This window comes from Marmota monax, unplaced genomic scaffold (genome assembly GCF_021218885.2).
Source record: "Marmota monax isolate L192 unplaced genomic scaffold, Marmota_monax_Labrador192_F-V1.1 WCK01_AAM20220418_F8-fsc00151, whole genome shotgun sequence".
In the NCBI taxonomy this organism is placed as follows: domain Eukaryota; kingdom Metazoa; phylum Chordata; class Mammalia; order Rodentia; family Sciuridae; genus Marmota; species Marmota monax.
In genome coordinates, this window is record NW_026694226.1 from 2,114,224 (window position 1) to 2,128,397 (window position 14,174).

At 41.0% G+C, this 14,174-nt stretch overlaps 1 protein-coding gene and 1 non-coding gene across 10 annotated transcripts in view; one reads left to right on the forward strand and one right to left on the reverse strand.

The window, feature by feature from the left end:
- The first annotated feature begins 3,134 nt into the window (after positions 1-3,134).
- The window catches only part of R3hdm2 (R3H domain containing 2), a 152,144-nt gene continuing 141,104 nt past the window's right edge, over positions 3,135-14,174 (forward strand). For all 9 annotated transcript variants that reach the window (XM_058586141.1, XM_046466566.2, XM_046466563.2 and 6 more), the window contains exon 1: positions 3,135-3,261. The gene's annotated coding sequence lies outside the window, so the exon portion shown is untranslated. The remainder of the gene's footprint in view (positions 3,262-14,174) is intronic.
- On the reverse strand, positions 8,694-8,767 carry Trnav-cac (transfer RNA valine (anticodon CAC)). Its single transcript has one exon. It is a non-coding gene; the product is annotated as a tRNA-Val (tRNA).

Here is a 14,174-nt window from a genome sequence, read left to right on the forward strand (position 1 = left end):
GTACCCTCATCTACATATGTGCTGAAGAAACTTTACAAGTATTTGCTATTTAGGATGCTCCTTTCCTATATGACATACCCCAAACTTCCACGTGTATAATGCAGTCACTTAGCAACTCATCTCTGCTGCTCACCATTACACTCCTGGATCAGTTTTTGATTTGCAATACACCTGCTTAAAATAGATATATTACACGAATAAATGTTACAATCCAGGCTGCTTCTCAGTTACACTCAAGTTCCCTAGACTGAACGGGTGTGTGTCAGATATTCTTGGCTCCCCGCCACCTCTTTTTTGGTTTTGAAACTTTAAAAATTTTATTTTTATTTGTTCTACTTAGTTTTACATGGCAGCAAAATGTGTTTCTATTCATTGTACACAAATGGAGCACAACATTTCAATTTTCTGATTGTACGCGGTGTAGAGACTTATCATTCGTGCAACCATACATGTACCTAGGGTAATGATGTCCATCTCATTCCACCATCTTTCCTACCCCCATAACCACTTTGGCTCTCTTATACAGGGCTGATTTTCTTTTCTTTTTTTTTTATATTTATTTTTTTAGTTGTAGTTGGACACAATAACTTTACTTCACTTATTTATTTTTATGTGGTTCTGAGGATCGAACTCGGGGTCTTGCATGTGTGAGGCAAGCGCTCTACCACTGAGCCACAACCCCAGCCCCTGATTTTTCTCTTTTTATTGGGATACAATAGATTTAGCGGTTTGTAGTATAAATGTATTTATTTATTTATTTTGTGGTGCTGGGGATTGATAAATGTATTTATTTTTTAAAATAGTAGCTTTATGAAAATATCGTTAACATACAATAAAATTAACCCTTTTAGGGCGTACAGTTTGGTCACACAATTGTGCAACTGTCTCTATTATCTAAGATCTTTTTCTTTTACAATGCTGGAGATAGAAGCTAGGGATTTTATGCATGTTAGGCAAGTACTCTAACACAGACCAACATCTCCAGCTCAAGAATATTTTTTTTTTTAAGAGAGAGAGAGAGAGAGAATTTTTTAATATTTATTTTTTAGTTTTCAGTGGACACAACATCTTTATTTTATTTTTATGTGGTGCTGAGGATCGAACCCAGCGCCTCACACATGCCAGGCGAGCTTGTTACTGCTTGAGCCACATCCCCAGCCCAAGCTCAAGAATATTTTTATTACCCTAAAAACATACCCTGTACCCATTAGCAATCTCTCCTCATTCCAACCACCCAATCTAACATTTTAATTTTTTATTCTATTTTTTTTTAAGAGATGAGTTCTTATTTTACTGTCCAGGTTGGCCTGGAGCTCCTGGGTTCAAGTGATCCTCTTACTTCAGTTTCTGGAGTGTGTGGGACTACGGTTGTATGACACCTTGCCGGCTCTAACATTTTAATATTCATAATGCCTTCTGGGATGATAGCCTTATCTTGAGTTTGGGGGAGAAGATCACAAGTTCCTGGCCTTATTGCATGTTTTTACTACATTATGTAGTTCCCAGACCCCCTCAACTCTTAAGATGACTTTAGCTGCTCCTCTTTTCCCAGTGAAGCTGGGAAATAAGCCTTCCTGAATAATTAGGGAAAAGAGGTAGACAAAAAAGAAGTAGAGGAAGGCTCCTCTCAGGGATGAATGCCTCAATGATTCTGCCTTAGCTGTTCTTCAGTTGCTGCACTTACCCTAGAAAGACTTCAGACCATTTCACTCTATATTAAGGTCCTTGGTAATCTGCTCTTTTCAGTTACATTTCTTTTCTTTCTTTTTTGTACTGCAGATTGAACCTAGGGATACTTTACCACTGAGCCACATCCCCAGCCTTTTTCATTTCGACACAGGGTCTTGCTAAATTGCTTATGGTTTCTAAGTTGCTGAGGCTGGCCGGGAACTTGTGATCTTCCTACCATAGTCTTCCATAATGCTGGGATTATGGTTATGCGCCACTGCCTGGCTACATTTCCTTCCTTCCTCCCTCCCTCCCTCCCTTCCTTCCTTCCCTTTTCTTTTTTGGAAACAGGTCTCCCCGCCATGGACTCAAGTAATCCTCCAGCCTCAGCTTCTGTGTAGCTGGGACTACAGGAACATGCCACCATATCTGGCCTTTGCACTTCTTCCCCCCAGTTACACTTATGGAGTAGTTAAGATCAGGCTCTGAGGATCAATTGCTTTAGTTCAAAGTCTGGGACTTTGGCTAAATTAATATGCATCAGGTTTCCTCATGTATAAATCAGGTACAATAACAGCACCTATGGTCTTGAGGATTAAATAAAATAATAGACGTAGAATGCTACACATTCTACATTACACAAAGACTATACAAACACTAGCTATTATTTCCTGGCCATCACTATGCCTTCAACTCGAAATCATGGAACATTCCTCTCAGATAATCAATACGTAATGGTGGAATTACATCAATGTAAAGTGCACGGCTTCTTTTAGGAAGTTGGTCATTAATTTATTCAAATACTCATAATCAATAACGGGACTGATTCCATCTGGATAGAATGGCGAAATTTAAGATGACTATTAAGAAAAAGAACGGTATCTTGAGGAATGGGTGATGGTAAGAAGAGATTTTAATAACGATGGCCAGAGTTTCTCCCAAGTCAGTTTTTTTCTTTATTTATACAAATATTTATTGAGTATGTGTTCTCTTTTAGGCGCAGAAGTTATTGTCCTAAGTGAAAGACTGTTTTGAAAGAGCTCTGTAACTGAAATTCCTCAGTTATTATTGGCATTATGTTTAATGGGTGGACCAAGGACCCTAGGGAATCTGGGTAGGAAGCATGACCACACACGCGGGAGCGAGAGACAGCATGCCTCTGGCGGCGCGCACGTTGAGTGTGAGTGGGTGCCCGCGGGCGTGAAGAGGCGCACACAGGAAGCAGAGACACGCGTAGCGCACGACGCGGTGACGACTACGCCGTGGTGACGCATCGCGCAGGCCGCAGCGGGGGGCGGACTCTGGGCCTTTCTTCCCCTTCTGATTTTCCCCCTCCCCCCTTTTCTCCCTTTCCGGGTTTGGTTTCCCCCCTTTTCTTCCCCTCTCCCCCCCTCCTTCCCAAGTCCCTTTCCCCTCCCCCGCCCCGGTCCCCCCTGCTCCCCCGCCCTGGGCCCCGGGGAAACCCCCTCCAAGGAGAGCCCGCCCCCAGAAGCGCGCCGCCGCCGGCCGTCGGGGCCGAGCCGCAGCCGAGCGGCCGTGGGCCCGGGCGGCGGGCGGAGACGCTGGCGCCCTCCCCGCTACGGCCCGCGTGAGGTGAGGTCACCTCGCGGCCGAGGGGGCGGGCGGCCCGTGGGGCGGGGGCGTGGCGGCGGTGCGGACGGGTGGGTGGGAGGGCGAAGGCCTCTTGGCCTGGGTGCCCCACGCTGGAGCTGCCGGGCCGGGGGCGGTGGGTCAGGGCCGGAGTCCCCGGGAAGGACCGCCCCGAGGTCGGAGACACCCCGAGTGTGCGCCGGGAGCGCAGGCGAGAAGCGGGGACCGCGGGGCAGAGGGCGGGGGTGCTGGCGCCACCTGTGGCCTGTGCGCTCGGACCTAAAAACTGTTGCGCCCTTGGCAGTGCTTGAGGGTGACTAGCTTCCATGTGTTTCTCGGGTGTCCGTTTATCTTTCGAGCCTTGAAAAAGTGAGACGGAGAGATGTTGAAGTGCTTCAAATCCTGTTGGTGTCCCTTATAATAGGGACAGGGATTTGAGGCGGCACGTGCTGGGGGACGTTTCTGGAGCTTAAAAAAAAAAAAAGTTGGGCCTACACTAAGCTGATAACTCACTCTTCAGCCCCTGAAAACCCTTTTCGATTCGATTTCTCAAAAGGCTAACATTTTTTCAGCATTTGTGAGCACTGACTTACAACTCCAAAGAATATTTAGTCAGAAGTGAATTTTTCTTGGATAATGATTAGAAATGACCCAGTAACGGCCCTGGAGCTGCATTAAAACCCAGGGGAGAAAAGCGAAAAAATTTAAACTCAGATTTCATTTGGATGAATGTCCTAATATATATATTTTTTGAAGAGGCTTCAGAAGCCTTAGTCCTAATGGCCGTAGGCAGCATGGAAACACAGGGTGGAGGAAGGTGACAGGTTCCACTTCAGGAATTTCACAGATTCCTAGGATTTTATTATATTTTTAGATAGTCAGATTGGTACTTGAATTAGTTGTTTGTGGTTCCTCTTCCTAATACATTTCCCCCCCTTTTGTTCAATATGATCCTTTCCCCCCTTTTAGAGCCTGCGACATCAAGACAAAAAATAGAGGTGCAAAGCTGTAGGTTAGATTAATTCAGTTCATTTTTTGTATTTGACTCCATGCTGTTTTCCATAGGGATTGAGATTCGAGAGAATTTTTCTTGAAGGTCTGATGAACTCTGGCAGCAAAAATTAAATTTCAGAGTTTTAGTGCCAGTTGTCTTTGTGTCCACCAAATGATCTGTAGAGCTTCACAATTTAAAACAAAAAATTTAAAATTTACTTAATAAAAATGTTATGCCTGATATTTTTTAATGAAAAGGAGTCATAAGAGATGTTTTCCTTTCTTATTCAGAATAAAAGCAGTTGTTAGATTTGCCCTTAAGGTTCTATATTTGTAGCATGTCTTTCCTCCAACATACATGCTGGCCTCCTGGCTGTTTCTTGAGCATCCTAGGTGCACTTCTGCCTCAAGAGATTCTTTGCTTGTACCTTTTGGATCATCTTTCCCTTATAAAGCAGCACAGCCTGTCTGTCCCCTTACCTCCTTCAGATTTCAGATTTTTACTCAGCTGTCAGTAACAGTGACATTTCCTTGGCTACCTGAATTGCAAAGAATGGCCTCACATACATTTACATAATTCCCTTTTCCATTTCTACTTTTCTGCTGTATTTTTTCCTTACTCCTTGTTGACCTATAATGTTTTGTATATTTTCATTTCCCCCCATAAGAAAGTAAGTTTCAGGAATGCAGATTTTTTTGTAGTTGCTGTATCATCTTGTAGTTAATATAACTTCAGCACAGCACTTGACATGCAGTAGTACTCAACAGATATGATGACCGACTAGGTGAGCGTTTTTTCTTTTATATTGTTGAGATAGGGTCTTATTTTAGTGTCTGTTCTTGAGCTTCTGGGCTTAGGCTGTCCTTCTGCCTCATCATCTGAAATAACTGGGACTAGAGTTGTTGGCCCTGCTCTGTTCTCTTTTTAAAAATGTTTTTAGTTGTAGATAGACACAATACCTTTATTTTATTTATTTATTTTTAAGTAGTGCTAAGGATCGAACCCAGTGCCTTACATGTGTGAGAGAAGGCTCTACTACTGAGCTACAACCCCAGCCCCCTGCTCTGTTCTTGAACTCTCTCCTTGAATAAGTTTCTGATTTCGATTGGTTGTCCTTGAGGTGTGGGATGGGTTTTCACTAGGATTTTGTAAGGTACTCATTGAAAAAGTTGAGATTTTTTTTCTGTTCTTGGGATGTCTCTTTTTTTTTGACAAAGTCTGTGTGTTTTCAGGTCACTGAAGAAAAGTACTCTAAAGGCAGAGAGGAGGATGGAGTGTAGAGATCTTTATTGTCGGTGGTCTTAGGTTTTGTGGGGCTAAAATTTTTACATAGGCTGGGCTCTTCTTCTGAGATTGATTCACAACCTGCGGAGACACATTTCATTATCCTTACTTCTTTTGCACCAAGAAAGTTGAGCAAACTGGTTTCACTGAAGTTTTCAATAGACTGAAGATATTAATATAGGTAGTCCTGACCTTATAGGTTACCTTCCTCATTCATGTAAATAACAGTCGAGCTAAAAAATTATAAGAATAGATTTCTCTAACAATAGTGGAGTATTTGGGCTGGGGTTGTGGCTCAGTGGTAGAGCGCGCGCCTAGCAGATGCAAGGCCCTGGGTTCAATCCTCAGCACCACATAAAAATAAATTAAAAAAAAAAATAGTGGAGTATTTGGTTTTAGAGCACATTTAATTTTTTTTTTTTTTTTTTTAACAAATTCATTTTGGGGAGCATTTTCAGTAATTAATCTACGTTACATTTGAGAATAAAAGGAACAGGCCCTCTGAGTTACGTGGATTATCCCTCATTTATCTTTTTGCTTCTTGACTGGTGCATTTGTTACCTTCATTGACTTTCTGGCTAAGAGTGCACTGGATGAGATTTTTCTTTGGAGCAGTCTTGGCTACTCTTCTCCAGTTTAGAAGGCCGAGAATGAGGTGTAATTTTTTTTTTTTTTAAAAACTCTTTGCAGGAAGATTGTGGCAAAGTTATGTCTTTTAATTAAACATCTTCCAGGACATTGAAAGCTGCTAGGTCTGTGAGAGACTAGCTCGTGTGGAATTAAAGATTGGGGATCCAATGGGCTGGGGATATAGCTCAGTTGGTAGAGTGCTTGCCTTGCATGCACAAGGCCCTGGTTCAATCCCCAGCATCTCTCTCTCTCTCTCTCTCTCACACACACACACACACACACAAAAAAAAAAGTGTGTGGGGGAGATCTGATATACATTTGACTGGATGTGGTTCTGATACTAGTGTAAAGAAGTAACAGCATCAGAAGTATATTAGTAGTTTTTGTTTTGTGAATAGTTTCTGACACAATTTAGACATATTTGGAAAAAGCTTCTACCAAACTTTTTGTTGCCCATTTTTAAGTTCTTTCATAAAATTTCTAAGAAATTTTTCTCAGGTCCTCAGGACACTTAAACCTTTCTGTGTCATATTCTCATTTTTAGATAAATACTATTTACTGACAATGCTTCAGTGTACATAGCAATTTCTTAATGACTGTGATAAACTTTCAGGAAAAAGTAGATTTTTGAGGAAGAGGGGAAAAGTGTTGAATTTTCATTATATGGTTTCAGTAATTGCAAAGGAGAGAATTTTGTGGGACAATTTTTTAAAAATTATATATTTTTAGTTGTTGATGGACCTTTATTTTCTTAATTTATTTATATGTGGTGCTGAGATTCGAGCCCTGTGCCTCACACATGCTAGGCAAGCGCTCTACAACTGAGCCACAACCCCAGTCCCAATTTTATTTTTAAGGGTTTTTCTGAGCATCTTTGTAAGATTGGGTAAAGAACTCTGTCTCTGTGTGGAATGTATTGCCAACTTACAAGTAAGAAAAATAACTAGACTCATTGCTTGAAGATGTGTGCATGAACACAGTTGGTGTATCTAATTTTAGACAACTTTCATACCCAGCGGCCTGAGTATTTTCCCTCTGCTGTATCCTTTTTACCCTCTGTGTAGAAAATATTCCACTTGCTGGACAAGGTGGCACACACCTGTAATCCCAGTGGCTCTGGAGGCTGAGACAGGAGGATTGAGAGTTCAAAGCCAGCCTCAGTAATTTAGTAAGGTCCTAAGTAATTCAGACCCTCTTTTGACGTAACATATAAAAAAGGGCTGAGGATGTAGCTCAGTGGTTGAGTCCCCCTGGGTTCAATCATTGGTACCACAAAACCCAAACCCAAACCAAAAACCATTTCATTTAACAGTCTTTTAGTGACTTTTTTTTTTTTTTTGCATTGGGGATTGAACTCAGAGGCACTTAACTACTGAGCCACGTCTCCAGTCCTTTTTTAAATTTTGAGACAGGGTCTCACTAAGCAGCTTAGGTCCTAAATTTCTGAGGTTGGCTTTGAACTTGTGATCCTCCTGCCTCAGCCTCCAAGCTGCTGGGATTACAGGTGTGCACCACTGTGCATGGCTCACTGTGCATGGCTCATGGGGTACAGTTTTTAGGCATTTCTGGGTGTTTTCTTAGAGAAAAAAAAGGAGCTAGTTGGTAAATGCTTCCGGAAGTTCTTTTTCCTAACCTGGACAGATGTTATAATTCTTCATTTCTCTCTTTGTGTGAAAAGTATGTCTTATAGCTTTCTTGGAGACCTCGGTCTTTTGCCAGCAAGCAAACATTATAGTTTTGTACCTTGCTCTGAGGTCTCAAAAGTTATCAGCTTGGGCCTGGGGATGTGGCTCAAGCAGTAGCGCGCTCGCCTGGCATGCATGCGGCCCGGGTTCGATCCTCAGCACCACATACAAAGATGTTGTGTCCTCTGAAAACTAAAAAGAAAAAAAATAATAAATATTAAAAAAATTCTCTAAAAAAAAAAGTTATCAGCTTAATATACATATATCATTCACACATATATATATATATATCTGTGTGTGTGTGTGTGTGTGTATACATATATACAGATATCCCTACATACATTTATATATATATTTGTGTATGTGTGTGTGGTGCTGGAGAATCAGACTGAGGATTTGTACATGCTAGGCAAGTGTTCTACCACTGAGCTACACTCCAGCTTTGTGTTTATTCTGTAGAACTCGAAGTGTAATGGTTAGTGAGATAATCAGCAGGGTTTAAAGGAACTCACTTTGGGGCTGGAGATATGGCTTGCCTGGTATGCATGCGGCCCGGATTCGATCCTCAGCGCCACATACAAACAAAGATGTTAAAAAAAAAATAAATAAAGGAACTCACTTTGAGTCTTTATTTTTGGTTCTGGGGATCAAATCCAGGATTTTGCACGTTAGGCAAGTGCTCTAACACTGAGCTAAGTCCCCAGCCCCACTCAAGTTTATTTCTAATTGATACTGAATGAGTTTGTAGTGGGAAGAGAAAAAGAAACACGCCTGCAAACCAAATTCTGTCTTGATCTTTTGGAGGTAATTTTGCTCCTTGTCTTTTTAAAATTTTTTTTGTGTGTGTGGTACTGGGGTTTGAACCCAGGGCCTTGTGCATGTGAGGCAAGCACTCTACCAACTGAGCTATATCCCCTGGGCTGCTCCTTCCCTTAGTCTTCTGAACTGTTCTTATCTAATGTAGAGAATAGAGATAAGCTGGGTGGGGTGGCACATGCCTGTAATTCTAGGGACTCCGGAGACTGACACAGGAGGATCAAGAGTTCAAAGCCAGCTTCAGCAATTTAGCAAGGCCCTAAGCAACTCAGTGAGACTTTGTCTCTAAATACAATATAAAATGGGGCTGGGGATGTGGCTGGTGTTCAATCCCTGGTACCTGCCCCAGCAAAAAAAAAAAAAAGATAATAGAGGTAAACTGTTTGAACTTCATTAACAAATTTCCTCTGCTTATTGATCCATTATCTTCCTTGGGTGGATGTTTTTGGTATGTTTCATGTTGATAGCAACATTTATGCTGCAGTTTATTATCACTAATGATCAAAACCATATTTCATATCTGCAGAGCACTTTCTCCTTGCTAAAAGCTCATTGAGCTTTAAAACAATGCCAGTGTGTATATTAATGTACTTGGTGTTTCAAATATGCAGTTTATATATTTGTTGGGACATTATTTTTGTGTAAGTCATAAGAATTTATGCAAAATTTTGGCATATGAACAGCATTATAGGTGTCAAGTAATCCTTGATGCCTTGGAGAAGGGTGGTTCAGATTTGTGGAAAAAAATTTTTTTTTTGTATCTGGGATTAAACCCAGGGTCACTTAACCACTGAGCCATATCTCTTCCCCCCCCCCCCCCGCCCTTTTTTTCTTTTTTATTGTACCAGGGATTGAACTTGGTACCTCCCCACCCCACCCCACTGCCCCCCCCCAAAAAAAAAAAAAAAAAGAGGAAAGAGAGAGAGAATAGAGCTAGTTTCCTCTGCTGCTTGGTCCATTATCTTCCTTGGGTGGATGTTTTTGGTATGTTTCATGTTGATGGCAGCATTTAACCACTGAGGCACATAACCACTGAGCCACATCCCCAGCCTTTTTTTGTATTTTATTTAGAGACCGGTTCTGAGTTGCTTAGCATCTTGGCCTCACCATTGCTGAGGCTGCCTTTGAACTTGGGATTGTCCTGCCTCAGCCCCTGAGCTGCTGGGATTACAGGTGTGGGCCACTGAGCCTGGCTCCCCAGCCCTTTTTTTTTTAATATTTATTTTTTCAGTTTTCGGAGGACACAACATCTTTGTTTGTATATGGTGCTGAGGATCGAACCCGGGCTGCACGCATGCCAGGCGAGCGCGCTACCACTTGAGTCACATCCCCAGCCCCGTCCCCAGCCCTTTTTTAAAATTATTATTATTTTTATTTTTTAGTTATAGGTGGACAAAATATCTTTATTTTATTTTTATGTGGTGCTGAGGATTGAACCCAGTGGCTCACACATGCTAGGTGAGTGCTCTACCTGTGAGCTACAACCCCTCCCCAGCCCTTTTTTAATATTAGACAGGGCCTCACTAAGTTGCTGAGGTGGGTTTTAAATTCTCGATCCTTCTGCCTCAGCCTCCCCAGCAGCTGGGATTACAGATAGGCTTGTGCCACTGTGCCCAGCTGATACTTGTGAAAGCTTTTGTAGGCTTAATAAGAACTGGGAGGAAAATAATCAAGGCATTGACAATCCAAACTTAATACTGGATATACTTAAAATATTTTCTCCCTATCCTGGGACATTGTACTTCTTATCCTATCTTTGTGATTCTGTGTAAAAAAAAAAAAAAAGGAAGAAGAAAATTTAGGACAGTGATCAGTTTTCAGAAAGCATTGTTTTGTGAGTGGGTAGCAGGTGAATGTACACCATAAAAGCAGTGGTTATTTACTTTTTCTAATGCAGTTGAAGAAGCAGCCCCAGCATCTATCAAAATCAATAGGAAGAATGTGGTGGACCTTATAAATTCTAATGGCCTCTTTTCATCCTTGCCTTATTCTGTTTTTCTGCAGCTTTACCATTGAGCTACACTCCAGCCCTTTTTATCTTTTTTTATTTTGAGACAGGGTTTTGCTGAGTTGCTGAAGGCTTCCTATGTTGCTGAGGCTGGCTTCAAACCTGCAGTCCTCCTGCTTTAGCCTCTGGAGTTGTTGGAATTACAGGTGTACGTCACCACACCAGGCTTCTGTGGTTCTTTTTATTTTTTTTATTTTTTAGTTTTAGGTGGACACAATATCTTTATTTTTTATTTTTATGTGTACTGAGAATTGAACCTAGTGCCTCACGCATGCTAGGCGAGCGCGCTACCACTTGAGCCACATCACCAGCCCCTTCTCTGGTTCTTAAGTCTGGTGACACAGCATCTTGGAGAATTTGTTAAGAGTATGGTTTATAGCTGTGCTTAGTGGTGCTTGCCTGTAATTGTAGCTACTTGAGAGACTGAGGTAGGAGGATCACAAGTTTGAGGTCAGCCTGGGCAATTTAGCAAGCCTTGGCTCAAAACAAAAATTAAAAAAAAAAAAAAAAAAGAAGAAGAAGAAATGTTTGTAGATAAAGCTTAGTAGTAGATCACTTGCCTAGCATGTGTCACTAGTATTACTTGGGTTCAATCCCCTGTGACTTGGGTAAAAAAATAATATACGTATATATGGCTTATAAAACCCTTTGCTAGCCTTCTGAAACTTACTTTGTGTCACGTTTTCCTTCTTATGCTTCAGCCACCATGGCTTTTCTCTTCCCTAGGACCTTTGTACTTATTATAAATCCTTATGCTTTATATAATAGTCTTCCAGGTCTTCACCTTCCTTTACCTTTTCAGTCTAAACTTTAAAGTTATTTTGTTTGATTTTTTTTTTTTTTTTTGTCCATAGTCTGGTCCATACATACAACTTAAAACCTATGAGAATAAGGACCTTGTTTATTAACTATTGTATTCCTAATGTCTATGATAGTCTCTCTTTGCACATGTATTAAATGAATGAAATTTGGGTGTCTGACGTACATTTTGGAAGGAGCCTAGGAATTCATGTATTAACAAACATTCCAGGTGTTTCTGATGTCTTTGGTCAGTTCTCTTGGATGACATTTCATGATCTGATACTCTAATCCACTCTGATAACTTCACTTCGCATTTATTACTATAAACTGAGACATTTTGTGTGTCTTTCTCCAGTTCCAATCTCTTCCCTGAGCTCCAGACTCATTTATTCACTGGTCTCTTGAACATTTCCATTTGGCTGTTACGCAGTACCTCAACCTCTACTTTCTTTCTTTTTTTTTTTTAAACAGAGAGAGAGAGAGAATTTTTTAATATTTATTTTTCACTTTTTGGCGGACACAACATCTTTGTTTGTATATGGTGCTGAGGATTGAACCCGGGCCGCACGCATGCCAGGCAAGCGCGCTACCGCTTGAGCCACATCCCCAGCTCCTCAACCTCTACTTTCAACATAACCAAAGCAAAAATAATTTTTCAGGACTGAGGGTTTAGCTCAGTGGTAGTGTGTTTGCCTAGCATGAATGAGACCCTGGGTTTAATCCCCAAAACTATGAAACAAAAACACAACAAAAAATATTTTCCCCAATTTTCTTTGTCCTTATACCATTTAGTTGTATAAGCCAGAAACTTGTATGTTAAACTTGAATTTCTCTTACTCTTTATTATCTGGTTGTTATAAAGTTATGTAGACTCATATCTTTCTCTCTCTTTTTTTTTTTTTTTTTGCACTGGGGACTGAACCCAGGTGTACTTTACCACTGAACTACATCCTTAGTCCTTTTTATTTTTTTATGTTGAGATGGGTGTCACTGAGTTGCTGAGAGTCTTGCTAAGTTGCTGAGGCTGGCCTCAAATTTATAATCTTCCTACCTCAACCTCCCAGCTTGCTGGGATTATAGGTGCCACCATGTTGCTTAGGACCTCGCTAATTTGCTGAGGTTGGCTTTGAAGTTGGGATTCACCTGCCTCAGCCTCCCTCGTGGCTGGGATCACAGGCATGTGCCACTGTGCTTGGCTGTAACTCATATTCTCTTTAATTGCTCTTGAATCTTTCCATATCTCCATCATCATTGCCACTTCTTTAGTTCAGGAGACCATCATCTCTCATCTCTACAACTGTATGGCCTTCAACTGACCTCCCTGCTCTAGTCTTGCTCCTTCTAATCTTTCACTTAGTTGTTTACCCTTACCCAAAGAAAATAGTCTGTTATTTTCTCCTGCTTAAAACCGCTTAATGTCCTTTGTAGAAAAGCTAAGGGTTTGCTGGCCACTGTATCTTACCTGCCTTATATTTTGCTGTTACTCTTTTTGTTCTCAGTGGTAGGCTTCAGTTACAGATCCTGTTATGTGTTCTTTCACCATCCTCGTTATCTAACTTTGCTGCCTTCAAATACACCAGGGTTTCTCCTTGAACACCTCTCTACCGCAAAACCACCACCCCACAAAGACCATCACTGGATTAGATCATGTTCTAAAATCCTTCAAAGGCATCTAAAACCTTTCACTTTGCCTTTTTTGGAACTGATTTCCACAAAGCTTTTCGTTCTATCCATTCTGAGTTTCTTCTCACACCGAAGTTAAAATTGCTAGGATCGTGATCTCTGTAGTGCCAAAAGAGCTCTCCAGAGTATGTGATTTTGTTCTATTCCTCTACAGGCTATAAGGAAAAGAGAAAGAAATGGTTTGAGGCAAGTGTTCAGTGGTGTAGGGTCTAAGTTGTGATTTTGCCAGTTTTGCCTCTCCTAGCTAATACCGTAACCTAGAGAGATTGTTCTTGAATCTGAATATGGGATAGAAAGCTGTACCAAAGCTTGAGGTAACTGAGACCCTGAACTTAGTTTTTGCCTTTGCTTCCTTTACCATTAAAGTTCTGTCTGGTGCTTGCCTGGTGCAAGACCCTGAGTTTGCAAGAAAAAAACCCAAAGGTTATTTTTTGTGTTTTGCATTCTGTACCAGCTGTATTTTTGACCATGAAGAAATAGGAATAAGAGGTTTGTACTTGTAGTATTTTCCCTGAATAATAATGAGGAAATGTTTTTATTTTTAAACTTTAAAAATATTATTATATCTTTATTATTTTTTAAAATCTTTTAAAAATACTTTTATTTATTTATTTCTATGTGTGCTGAGGATTGAACCCAGTGCCTCACATGTGCCAGGCAAGTGCTGTACTTCTGAGCCATAACCCCAGCCCTATACCTTTATTTAATTATTTATTTTTATGTGGTGCTGAGAATCGAACCCAGGGCCTCACACTTGCTAGGCAAGCGCTCTGTCACTGAGCCACAACCCTAGTCCAAGTATTTTTATTTTTAATAAAGTATGATGACTGAAAAATTAAGTAGATTTGACAAGTATGATAGGATAACTCTTTTTTTTTTTTTAAACTTTATTTTATGTGGTGCTGAGGATCAAACCCAATGCCTCATACATGTGAGGCAAGTACTCTACCACTGAGCCACAAACAACACCCCCCTCCCCCATAGGAGAAATCTTGAAAGATACAGGTATCTTTGG